Here is a 13585-nt window from a genome sequence, read left to right as displayed (position 1 = left end):
AAGGCACAGGCTTTGATTTGGATATTGAGAAAATAGGAAGTAGATATGTCAGTGTTCTGTGGTTCTGTGCACGGCTCCCTGGCATGGAAGTGCCTTTGTGAGAAGAGAATTGGAGGCAGGCTAGCAAAGTGTTTACATGTTCGTATGAAGGAAAGGTCTTTGCTTTTTTGTTTTGTTTTTGAGCATCCGGCTGATAAGAGCACAAGCTCTTATGATGCATTTAATGAATGGTGGAGAGTTCGACCATCATTCAGCCTAGAGGGCACTATTGACGATGAATGAATCATACTGTGTAAAACCTACAAGTGGATGGAGATGTAGAGGATGGAAGATCAAACAAAACCCACTCAAAACTAACCGATTGATTGATTTGAAAGCCACTCAAAACTCACAAATAGCTACAAATGGATGCCATGTGATGGATGAAATGGACTCAAAACTCATCTGTTGTGCTTTTTTATGTTGATATGCCACTGAAAGGTAGTGATGTAGCTACCTGAACAAACAGCTGAACGACTTGAACGATACATTATTCTGAAAAGTAGAGAGAAGTAGACGACATTTCTGTCTGCTTGGTTTCATTGTACCCATGAAAAGGTCTTTACTACTTTTACTTTTGATACTTGTACTTTTACTTTTGATACATCTTAACACCTTTTCTTAATAATGAGCTACCTGAACACTTTACAAGTGATTTTCTTAGGGGTGACTAACCTTTACTGGAGTAAAAATATAGTTCAGGTAAGATATAATATCTGTACCTTCCCACCCAAAAAAATTATAATAGCATTATAAATTAACCCTTTAACCAACCAGTTACAAATGTTTTACTTCTACACCAAAACGCTCCACATAAAATAGCCAATCTAATGTGATGTGTTGTGAGCTTGTAGATCTGCTATTTTTGGCTAATGTTCCCCTGCCAGAATAATGGATGCTGGGGTCCAAGTGGTTAAATCTCAAACACACTAGTGTGCAAAGTGTGGTTCTTGGTAGAAAGAGTGTGTGAGTGAGTTCAGAGTGTGAGTGAATGGTGGAGGTCAGACCTTCTCCAGAGCGTGGATGTCTTTGGACGGAGGAGGCTCTATGCTGAACATGGCCAGGCCGTGTCTCAGTCTGCCGTCCTCCTCTTTCAGGCCGTCCAGCTGGCCGCGCACCGCCTCCATCTCCATCCTGGCAAAGATGCTCCTCACCGTGCTGCCAAACGGACCTGGAGGCCAACCATCAGTCACACCGTGAGCACAGGTACAAATAATATGCACACGCACACACACGGACACACACACACACACACAGACACACACACACGCACGCACGCACGCACGCACGCACGCACGCACGCACGCACGCACGCACGCGGACACACACACACACACACACACACACACACACACACACACACACACACACACACACACACACACACACACACACACACACACACACACACACACAGACACACACACACGCACGCAAGCATGCACGCACGCACGCACGCGGACACACACACACACACACACACACACACACACACACACACACACACACACACACACACACACACACACACACACAGACACAGACACACACACACACGCACACAGTACACCAGTAGGTTCTTAAACTCTTTCATTTTAATTTCAAGGACCCCGAGTTTGGCACGCATTATAGGTCACGTACCCCCATAGCTCTGAGAGACCCCGTAAGGGTCCATTTGATTCCATTTGTACACTCTCTGAGTTAAAGACCTTTAAAGGTCCATTTGGTTCCGCTACCTATCAATAATTTAGCTGAGGACGTCCCTGGAACCCCGTCAAGGACGCCACGTAAAAAAAGTGTCCAAAACACTCATTTGTAACAATGAACTTTGAGAAATCAAAGGGAAAAGTTTACATTTCTACATCTAACTTGAGACATAATTGAACTGATTCATAATTAATTAAGTAATAATATATTAATGTACATTACTAAGGCAACACACTACAGCAACACGACACAGGGTGTGTGTGTGTCTGTGTGTGCATGCACGCGCGTGCTGTGTGTGTGTGCATGCGTGATAAAACAGTTGTGACATAATTAGGCAGTGGAGGGCTTGTAAGAAGTGAACAGGCGGTGATGGTTATCTGTGGGAAGTTTAGTTTGGACTGAGACGAGAGAGAGAGAGAGAAAGAGAGAGGGAGAGAGGGAGAGGGAGAGGGAGAGAGAGAGAGAGAGAGAGAGAGAGAGAGAGAGAGAGAGAGAGAGAGAGAGAGAGAGAGAGAGAGAGAGAGAGAGAGAGAGGAGTGTTTCTCCCAGCGCGTCATTAATGTTATTTCACAGCTGGACTGGTTGGGTCATGGGGGCCAAACCTCCGGCGGGGATGCAGAGAGAGAGAGAACGACAGAAGGGGGGAGGAGGAGGAGGGGTGGAGGAGACACACAGAGAGAGAGAGAGAGTGATGGACTACAGAGGGAATACAGAGACAGAAGGGGGTAAAAAGAAGGGGTTGAAATGAGAGTGAGTGTGTGTGTGTGTGTGTGTGTGTGTGTGTGTGTGTGTGTGTGTGTGTGTGTGTGTGTGGGGGGGGGGGGGGGGGGGGGGGGGTGTGGGGGGGGTGTTGAGAGCGATTAGGTCTGCTGAAAGGAATGGCCGGCCAGAAGGAACGGGAGAGGGAAGGGGTGAAGGGGTGAAATGAGGTGTGGAGGGAAGACGGGATGAAGGAATAGAGGGGTAAATGCAGAGGGATGGGGGGTCATGGGAGAGGAGAGGAGAGGAGAGGAGAGGAGAGGAGTTTGCAGGGGGAGTGAGGAGGCTGCTAGCTGGCTCCTAGCCCAGGTATCCACTACATCGAAGTGGATACCTAAGGTACCTATAATAGAAGTAAAAAGTATAAATACTCCATGCAGGTACCTACAAATACACAGGTATACTACACACTCACACACATACCGTATGCATGCAGGCACAAAAGCAATATCTGCTTTCAATTAAGGACCCTTTACTGTACTCATAGAGGTATGTTAACAACTAGAGGATGGAGGAAAAATCCCCGGCCGTTCGTTTCAATGAGAGTTGCTCACCCAGCGCATGCCCTCCCCCTGGAAGTCCTTTGGCACCAACGTTGGTGCTAAACAGAGCAGGCGCTCTAGAGTTTCAGGCCATGGGAGCATGGGCAGTAGTGTCTTTCATATGCACCAAGCTATGGTAAAAACCTGTGGTCCTGGGGGCTTGTACGCGTCTTTCCAAACTCCTATACCACGTGTGCCGTAGCCACGCCCCGCTTCTGTGACAAACGCGGAACTGCCTCTCGTCTACCAACGGTGGGGGCGTTGTCACATTCTAATACAGCTCAAACTGACTGGCCTGGTGGCGTGCCTCGCTGAGCACTAGACTGCCGACCCCAACCTCCCGAGATCGAATCCCGCTACCGACACTCTCTTTCCGTCAACCGCAGACTTTTTTTTTTTTGGCCGATAAAGTATAGTTTTGGACTGCGACAGAGGCGCGCATGCAGTCTTGGTGCCTCTCGTGGCTCAAGTTCGCTTGAGCCTACTCAGTGCCGTCCGAGTTACAGTACGTACCGATAGGGACCAGAATCGTAAATCATGTTTTGGGGCAAGCGTTTGACCCAACTGCCACTTAAAGTGGCTCCTGGCCAATCAATCACAGCGCGTCCTTGCACAAGTGGTATAGGCTTTGGGATCACGCGGCTTGTACTGCCCTGTGATATACTGTAACTGCATGCACTGTACTGTAATGCATGCAATGTCATGCACTGTACTGTATATGCACTACACTTTGCTGACCTCATTGTAGTGGACCAATGGACTGGAGTGGCTGCAGTCCTAATGAAGATCCAATATCTTGGGTCCGCCTATGATTTATATATGATTGGCCAATTTGGCACTGGAAGAGTTGGACGACACACTGTCAGAAGAGAGAGAGAGAGAGAGAGAGAGAGGCAGAGAGAGGGAGGCAGAGAGAGGGAGGCAGAGAGGCATAGAGAGAGGCAGAGAGAGAGAGAGAGAGAGAGAGAGAGAGAGAGAGAGGCAGAGAGAGGGAGGCAGAGAGGCATAGAGAGAGGCAGAGAGAGAGAGAGAGAGAGAGAGAGAGAGAGAGAGAGAGAGGCAGAGAGAGAGAGAGAGAGAGAGATACAGTAGAGGCAGAGAGAGAGAGAGAGAGAGAGGGAGGGTAATGGACTCAGAGAGAGACAGAGGCAAAGAATTGGCAAGAGAATGAAAAATGAAAGCAAGACAAAGAGAGACGGTGTGAGCGAGAGAGATAATGATTAGAGAGAATAGGGAGGTGAGAATTTGATGAGACTGCCTGTATTAAACCATCAGAGTATTCTCTCTCTCTCTCTCTCTCTCTCTCTCTCTCTCTGGGTAGGTGCCCTTCACAGCGGCACAGGGATGTGTCTGACCCAAATGACTGGGTTATTATTGGGAGTGCGCGTAGAGGAGGCCCTCCGTTGCATACTGATGAGGCTCGGCAACAAAGCCGCCTTCTGGCCTCATTAACCCTTTCAGGCCGAGAACGCATCTGTGTCAGGTGTAAAGTGTCTTGAGACAACTTGTTGTGATTTGACACTTTAATAAAATTGAATTGAAAAATTGTCATTTTAAGATGTCTTTGGCTATTCAAAAAATAGCAGATATGCAAGCTCGTAGCGCGGCACCGAGTGCCGCGCTACGAGCTTGCATATCTGCTATTTTTGGAAAAATCGTGAAAATGTATGTGCAAATCTTTGAATATCTATTTTTCCATAGCGAACATTTTTAACTTTTGTTCCAACTTCTGGGGGTCCCTGGAACAAAATATTTTCATGTTTTTTTCCAAAAATAGCAGATCTCCAAGCTCATAGCGCCGCATTCTGTGCTGTGCTATGAGCTTCTAGATCTGCTAATTATGAATAGCCAAAGAAATCTAAAAAAAGACACAGATTCTTTCCCGGTATTAATGGGTTAACCTGCCCCGTGGACCGCCTTTTGCCCCCCCCCCCCCCCACCCCCCCCCCTAGCGACACCACCTCCACCATCATCGCCACCATCACCCTGCCACACTCCACCACACACACACACACACACACACACACACACACACACACACACACACACACACACACACACACCCTCTTCTCCTCTGCCTTTCTTCTGGGAGGTGCCGTGGGTTCAAAATGCCCCAGAGGAATATACAGAGAGGGGTCGCGGTGGCTGTCGTGGAAGTTTTGGGGGAGTTTGCCCCCCCCCCCACTGTCTGCGTTCCAACTTAGGCACAGTGGGGAATAAAGAGAGGTGTGGGCGGGAGGGGGGGGGTTGGGGGGGTAGGGGGGGGGGGGGGGGGGTAGCAACGAGAAAAAAAACACAAAAAAATGGTGATCAAAGTTCCACGAAAAGTTTGCTACGTGAGGGAGGAAGAAGAAGAAGTGGGATCCGTGGCGAGGATGAAGTCGTCTGATGGCAGACAGAGAGTGTTGTCAACTCGTTACCCTCCATTTCCATCTTCAGCCTGACATACCGTAGCCTCCGGTCTATAACCCGTTTCTGTGTGGGAGGGGGATTCCCGTCACTAGACTGCTCAAAACTTAAGTCATTTTTGCCCCCCCCCCCAAAAAAAAACTAAACACACATTTTTGCCTTTGAATAAATGCCTTCAAAGCAGAGAGCTGTTCGGGAACAGATTTAATAGAAGCATCTATCCACCGCGTCCGTCTTTTCTATAGCGGGGCTTATACTGTGGATCAGGGGTCTTCAACAGGGGGTCCGGGACCCCTAGGGGGTCCTCAGAGTTACAACAGGGGGGTCGCCAAATCTTTGTGTGATATATATATATATATATTTTTACATTAACCACTTGAACCCTAGTATCCCTTTCTGAGGAGAACTTTAGCCAAAAATAGCAGATCTACAAGCTCACAACGCCTCGCAGCGCGAGGCGTTGTGAGCTTGTAGATCTGCTATTTTTGGCAAAGAGGTATAGGTGTAGAGGCAAAAAAGAGCAGACCAAGTAAAAAAAAAAAAAGTTTCATCTGCAACACAATTTTATACAATATAGCGGGGGTCCCTGCTTCATCTCTCTCTCAGCCTTGGCCTGAAAACGTTGAAGACCCCTGCTGTAGATTACACAGTAGATCGATCTACTTGTGGTGCAAGTGCAACTACGTATAAATCAGGCGTTACTCCTCCTTTGGTTCCAATGCACAGCTTGACAATGCAACTCCCTACACTAGCAAAAAATGTTGTATCCCGTCAACAACTAGTTCAGAACTCTGCCGCAGGACTGTTAACAAACACTAAGAAGCGTGACTGACCACAGTATCGCTCCTGTATTGGCTGCTCTACACTGGCTACCTGTGAGCTTCACAATCGATTTTTAAGATTTCACTTTTAAAGCCTTGCATTGGACAGGCTCCAAAGTACATTACGGATATGTCTGAGCCCCTGGAGTCCTCAGACAAGGCGTTCGTCTCTTGGATGTTCCTATACGACCCGCCTCACTACTTTTGGGGTGATCAGGCTTTCGTGGCACGGAATGAGGATCTGAGACCAGCGCAATCAGTACTCTCCTTCAAAACTCTTCTGAAAACACACCTTTATGTTAACCCATTAAGACCTGGAACTGTGTCATTTTTAGATTTGAGCTAAAAAGCATTATTTTACGCTTTGGGCTTTTCAAAAATAGCAGATATACAAGCTATAGATCTGCTATTTTTGAAAATTCGTGAAAATGTGTGCAAATCTTTGAATATATATATTTTTAAAGCAAACATTTTTAACTCAAATCTTTGCTTCTGGGGGGTCAAATATTGGAACAAAATATTTTGATGGGGGTCCGCGGCCAAATACATATAATCTTTGGGGTCCTTGACATGAAAAAGATTGAGCACCACTGATATAGAAACATACGTTTTTCAGAAAACTGTTGGGATTTAGGAGACTTAGGAGGTATTTTAGGTCAAAACTAGGTCTTTTTTACTGTTGCTTTCTTGTCTTCTGTTTGTTCCCTTTTAGTAATGTTTACATGTGTTCTTTTTGTGATGTTGCTCGTTTTCTGCATGGGGACTACGGATGGAAATTAGCATTCTTGCTAAATCCGGCGTATTCACATTGCCTTGTACGGTGTGAGGTTCATTAATGTGTGCTGTAGCTGCCAAATAAACGTATTTAAAAAAATGGTTTCTCTTAGGACTATTTGCATTTAATTGGCAACTCTACTGCTGCACATTTTTTATTCTGTTGATAATGTGTTCTTGTGTTTATTGCTTGGTTGTTTGCCGTTTGTAAAGTCTGTCTGCAAAGCACTTTGCAACTTTGTTTAGAAAAGCACTATACAAATAAACTCATTATCATTATCATTAGTCAAAGTCATAAAAGTCATAACCTAGCCCCCTCCCCCCTCCAACTGTTTACTGTACGCATATTTTGTTTTTCGTATTTTGAAATGGTTTATATGATGTTCAGCATAGTAGTGTATATCTGTCTGTCATTTCACCCATGAAGACCTGAGGCCGATTCTAAAAATGTTCGTTCGCTTTAAAAATAATACATATATTCAAAGATTTGCACAAATGTTCACGTTTTTTCAAAAATAGCAGATCTGCAAGATCATAGCGCGGCATTCGGTGCCGCGCTGTGAACTTGTAGATCTGCTATTTTTGAATAGCCAAAGAAATGTAAAATGACACAGATGCTTTCCCAGTCTTAATGGGTTAATGTCACAATGAATTGAGCACAAAGGACCACCATTGAAACAAGCCAATGGCTTTCTTTGGGTTTTTCAACTCCTATTAGCTGACCTCGTATTGAACTGTACCGTTCAAGCACTTTTTTCCTGCAAACTTCTAATAAAGTATTCAATCAATCAATCAGTCCCATCCATGCCTCTGATTGGCTAATCATTATTTGTGTAATCACTTTTTCGACCAAGAAACGTCTGTTTCATGTGTTGATGCCTAAACCTCCCCTCACCATGCAGGCTCACCTGTGGAAAGCAGTGGTTTCTAATCAGAATTGTAAGCAGTGCCATCCAAAACTAGAGCCTAAACCGTACTCCAAGGAGATGGCGGAGGAGAAGTAGAGCGAAAGGGTCGAGACGAGAGGTGAAGCCAAAGTAGGACGAGGGGTTTGTACCCTGTTTTTTTTTAACTTTTTGTTTTGTTAGGCGACGGTGCGCGTGTGCGTGCGTGTGCGTGCGTTTGCGCATTACACTCGACGTTTCCTGGCATGCAGGTGCGCGTGACACAGAGGCAGTGCTGTGGATTTCAATTTCACCTTTAATGGAATCACCAAATAGGCAATAAAACAAAAAGCCAAGAGAGCAGGAGGAAGTAAAATCCTCCCTACAACAGGTGCAGCCAGAATGGATGACGACACCGTGGAGAGCAGGGTTTGGTTGGAAATGAACTAAATAACAGGACACACTGAAATGAGGGCTTGGTGAATCTGGACAAAACTAAAGCATTTTATTTTTGACCAAATAAATCAATGTCGATATTGTATATCCATAATATATATTATTAATATTATTATCTTTTTTTTAACCCATTAACACATTGACTGCCAGAGTTTTTTCAGAACAGTCTGTAGCCTCTGCCAGGGTTTTGCCATGATTTTGGTACCTGTTCGCGTAGCCACAGATTTTTTTCCTCCAGTATGATTGATCCCCAGATGGTTTCTAATCACAGATGAGATTCAGGTGTGGTTTCACAAATGTCAACGAGGTCATTTTGACCTCGTTGACATGTGTTGTTTGATGTTTCAATATAGCTCAAAACCAGTAGTTTTAAACCAAAAAACAAAGTGAATTGTTTGTCCGTTTGAATTTTAACATTGAAGTGAATGGAGCAGCAAATCTTCGAACATTTTTAGCTCCTAATCTGTTCGTAATTCGACAAGGGTTGAAATTATAAAAAATAAATAAAAATAAAAATAAAAAACATTTTTGAATTTTTTTTTTTTTTTTTGCCCTTTTTTTCAAAGACGTATATATACGTCTTTGGCGGACAACAGCTGATTATTAAAAGACGCATATATACGTCTTTGGCAGCTAAGTAGTTAAGGCTTGGAACGCATCTATGTCACTTTAGATTTCTTTGGCTATTCAAAAATAGCAGATATACAAGCTCATAGCGCGGCACCGAGTGCCGCGCTATGAACATGTAGATCTGCTATTTTTGGAAAAATCTTGAAAAAAAAATGTTTTAGATTTTTTTCATTTTTTTTTAAGGATTTAGAAAACATTTTTAAGAATCGCCTCAGGTCTTAATGGGTTAATACTAATAAAAACAGCACAGACTCAAAGAGTCTCTGTTGAGTCTCCTACCGGATATATTAGCATCTTTCAGCCGGTAATCAAATTATTGGCATACTGTAGGAATGCGACAAAAACAAAAAAGTATCCATGAATTCAATTCTTCATGGGGCGTGTAATTGATATGAAATAAGTCCTTTTTTGGGTGAACTACTCCTTTAAGAGCAAAACGAGCAGCGAGGGAGGGAGGGAGAGAGAGAGAGAGGGGGGGGAGATAGATAGATAGATAGATAGATAGATAGATAGATAGATAGATAGATAGATAGATAGATAGGGTGATATGGGGATAGGGGAGCCTGTCATGGCGCCAGGGCCGTCAGCCTGCACTGTGGAGCAGAGTGAGTGGTGGCAGACAGCAGTCATCAGGACCGGGGACAGATTAGATACAGCCTATTGGTTCTGATGGGGCCTGGCAGCGCTGCTCACTGTGGCTCTGTGAGGACACACACCGTGAGAGAGAGAGAGAGAGAGAGAGAGAGAGAGAGAGAGATGTAGCCGGCTGCTCTGCCCGACACTGGTCCTGACCTCCCACTGAGACCCGTCAAGGCTGAGGCCTTGCATCATGTAGACTCACACACACGCACACACACACACACACACACACACACACACACACACACACACACACACACACACACACACACACACACACACACACACACACACACACACACACACACACACACACACACACACACACACACACACACACACACACACACCATGAAGCCATGCATCATAAATGGATTACCCAAATGCCCTCTGTAATCGTGTGTGTGCCGGGGGAGAGCCGTTACTCAGACACACAGTCACCCCACACACACACACACACACACACACACACACACACTCAATAGCACGTGCATGCACACACACACACACACACACACACACACACACACACACACACACACACACACACACACACACACACACACACACACACACACACACACACACACACACACAGGAATACATTTAAAGGTTCCCCCACACTGGATGCACAAGTGGCCACACATGCACGCCCGGGAACACGAGCAGCCAGACACACACTGCAGCTATAAATCAGTGGTTCTTCCCAACCTTAAAAAGTATTCGCGGCCCACCCATTCGCGGGCCCATGTTTATTTTTAATGACAAATCAATCGATTGTGCTCTGGCTTGAATTATCGACAGAACTAACGCAGTATACTTTAACCCATTTAGACCGGGAAGGCATCTAACTGTCATTTTTTTATTTCTTTGGCAATTTTTTTGAAAAATCGTGAAAATTTGTAAAAATCTTTGAATATATATATATTTTTTAAGTCTCTTTTTTAACTCTATCAGAATGAAAACAACATTTTCAAGGTTTTAAAGAAAAATAAATACCAATTTTGACATTTATTTGGAGGCCCACTTGCAATATCCTCGTGGCCCAACCAGTGGGCCCCTGCCCACAGTTTGGGAATCACTGATCTAAATCAGTGCAGCGTTGTACACACGTCACCCTGTCACGTCTCGACGGCGCCATGGAGGCCTGGTGACAGGGTGACAAAGGGGGAGGCGGGGGGGTGGGGGTGGTAGGTGACCTGAGCTGTTGAACTCGTGCAGGGTGCGCTGGGTCTTCATGGTGAACTCCTTGGTGGAGGTGAGCAGCTCCCTCTTCACCTCCTCCTTGCGCTGCCTCAGGGCCGTCCCGCTGTCCAGCAGCGTCTTGCGGAACCACGACCACTCGCCGTTCAGCGTCTCCAGCATCTGCTGCACCTGTTGGTGTGTGTGTGGGGGTGTGTGTGAGAGAGAGAGAATACGTAATTTCTCTGTCCTATATGCCATTGGTTCTCAAACCTTTTCATGTCAAGGACCCCCACAATTATATGTATTTGGCCGCGGACCCACATCTAAAATATTTTGTTCCAGGGACCCCCCAGAAGCAAAGATTTGAGTTACAAATGTTCGCTTTAAAAAAAATATTCAAAAATAGCAGATCTGCAAGCTCATAGCGCGGCACTCGGTGCCGCGCTATGAGCTTGTAGATCTGCTATTTTTGAATAGCCAAAGTAAAGGTTAAAGTGGTTAAAATTATTGTGATGCTATATTAACACATTTTGCTGGGGACCCCCTGGAACGCCCCCCCCCCCCGACCCCTGGGGGAACCCCGGACCCCACTTTGAGAACCAATGCTATATACTTCAATGACATAACATGCATACTTTGTATACAATTCATGACAAGTATTATTAGTTAGGGTATTATTATTTTTCTTTTTTAAAGTAGGCAATTATTAATTTTGACCACTTTTTTTCCTCTCCCAATTTAGTCGTTAAAACCAATTAAATCCTCCACACACGTTTAGGTGTTGTCACTGCCGTTATGGCCTACTGGCTCACCTGCCCCCAATCAGAGGACGTAGAGTACAGTAGAGCCTTTGTCCTACTGCTCTGCTTCCATTCAACACTCCCCGCTGACAGGCTCTGCCCGAGCCCTGTGACAAATATCACCCTCCTGCCCTAGTTGGTGTCACTGTTCATATGAATGCTCGGCCAAATCAGATACAACCAAGATTCAAACCCCTAGACTCCTCGTGGTGGACAGGTACTTTCCGAGCACCATAAGCATCATTTATTTATGAAAAAAGAAATAAAGACAATTCTAAACTTTTGACATTTTCAGAAAATTAGTTTAAAAAATAGGGAATTAGTTTGTACATGAGTGCACGAGTGGTGTGTGTGTACGTGTTCCTCAGTGAGCTACAGCAGTGGGTCCCCAAGCTGGGGGTCGGGACCCCCAAGGGGGTCTCCAAATTATTTTGGGGAGTGCCCAGATGATTAGCTTAATATTCAACATTGTTTTCTCACTCAACAGTAAAAAATCAACATACAGTATTAACTCAATACCTGCCAATCACGCATAAATGCGATCTATTAAATAGCGCACTTGGCCGCCAAGATCGCATGAATGCGTTCTATTGAAAAATTTGAAAAAAAATTGGACTTTTTTTTTTTTTTTTTTTTTTTCAATTTGACCCAAAGACCAAGGAGATATGATTTTTCGAAGATCTAGACTCCTATCCACTTCCTTGTTAACTCAAAACTTAAAATTCTGTATCTCGGCTCCTGAGTACTTTTTTAATATCAATGAAAAATCTCTGGCAGAAAACAGCAAAAAATCTGAAATAATTCTGGGCAGTCATTCAGTTAAGGATACAGGGTATCTGCACATTTCTAAAGTCACAATTTAATGATTTTTAAGACGAAGCCAAATTGTCAAATATTACGGAATAAATTGGCAAACATTGTGAGAATAGACAATGACTCGCAGTGAGCTTGTAGTTTGGCTATTTTCACAATATTTATCTGTGGAATTGAGTCTAAATGCAATTCTCCTACAATTCCAAGTGCTTGTCACGGTGGGTGGGTGGGGAGTCCTCAGTTCAAATATGATTACTTTGTGGGTGGTCACGGCACTGAAAAGTGTGGGAACCCTTGGGCTACAGTACAGTACAGTACAGTACTTACAGGCATTTCCACGGGCACCTCATATTTGTCCAGGATGGCAAACTGCTCATGAATGGGAGCGATCTGCGCCTCCAGCCTGGACACATCAGCCTGCATGGTCTCCAGCAGCTGCAGGCTTTCCACCAGCTCTGCCTGGGTCTGGGTGGGCGCACGCAGCCTACGCACACGCACACACACACACACACGTTTGTATTACTATACGAGGACATCAACGCTTTAGGAAAGTGATTTTATGAATGTCATTTAAAAATACATATATTTTGGCAGTTTTAACCGTAAGCCTAAAGCCGAAAAACAGCAGATCTACAAGCCCACAACGCGTCGCGCTGCGACGCGTTGTGGGCTTATAGATCGGCTGTTTTTCGGTGCATGACACTGGCGCGCAACTAAGTATAAATACATGTTTAACTTTAATTCCAATGCCCAAACCTAACCTCTAAATGTCTAATCCTGACCTGAATGTTTTTCTAATTGTAAACGTATCTCTAAAAAATTTTTTTTTTACTATAAAACAGCCATTTGTCTTGTGAGGACCAGGAAAACGGTCCTCACAATGTAGATTTCTTCAAATTCTACTATACTTGGTCCTCGCAAGTATAGTAATACAAACACACACACACACACACACACACACACACACACACACACACACACACACACACACACACACACACACACACACACACACCAGGCTGAGTCATCTCGCCCTCACAGGGAAACCCGCAAAACCACAAAACGGATAAAAAACGTGTACTATCTATGTTCCCTCTTGCATTTTATTGAATTTCACAGCAATAGGA

Source organism: Gymnoscopelus microlampas, assembly GCF_963454915.1.
Source record: "Gymnoscopelus microlampas genome assembly, chromosome: 19".
NCBI classification, from domain to species: Eukaryota; Metazoa; Chordata; class Actinopteri; order Myctophiformes; family Myctophidae; genus Gymnoscopelus; species Gymnoscopelus microlampas.
The sequence above is the reverse complement of the archived record's forward strand: the minus strand, read 5'-3'. Positions refer to the sequence as shown.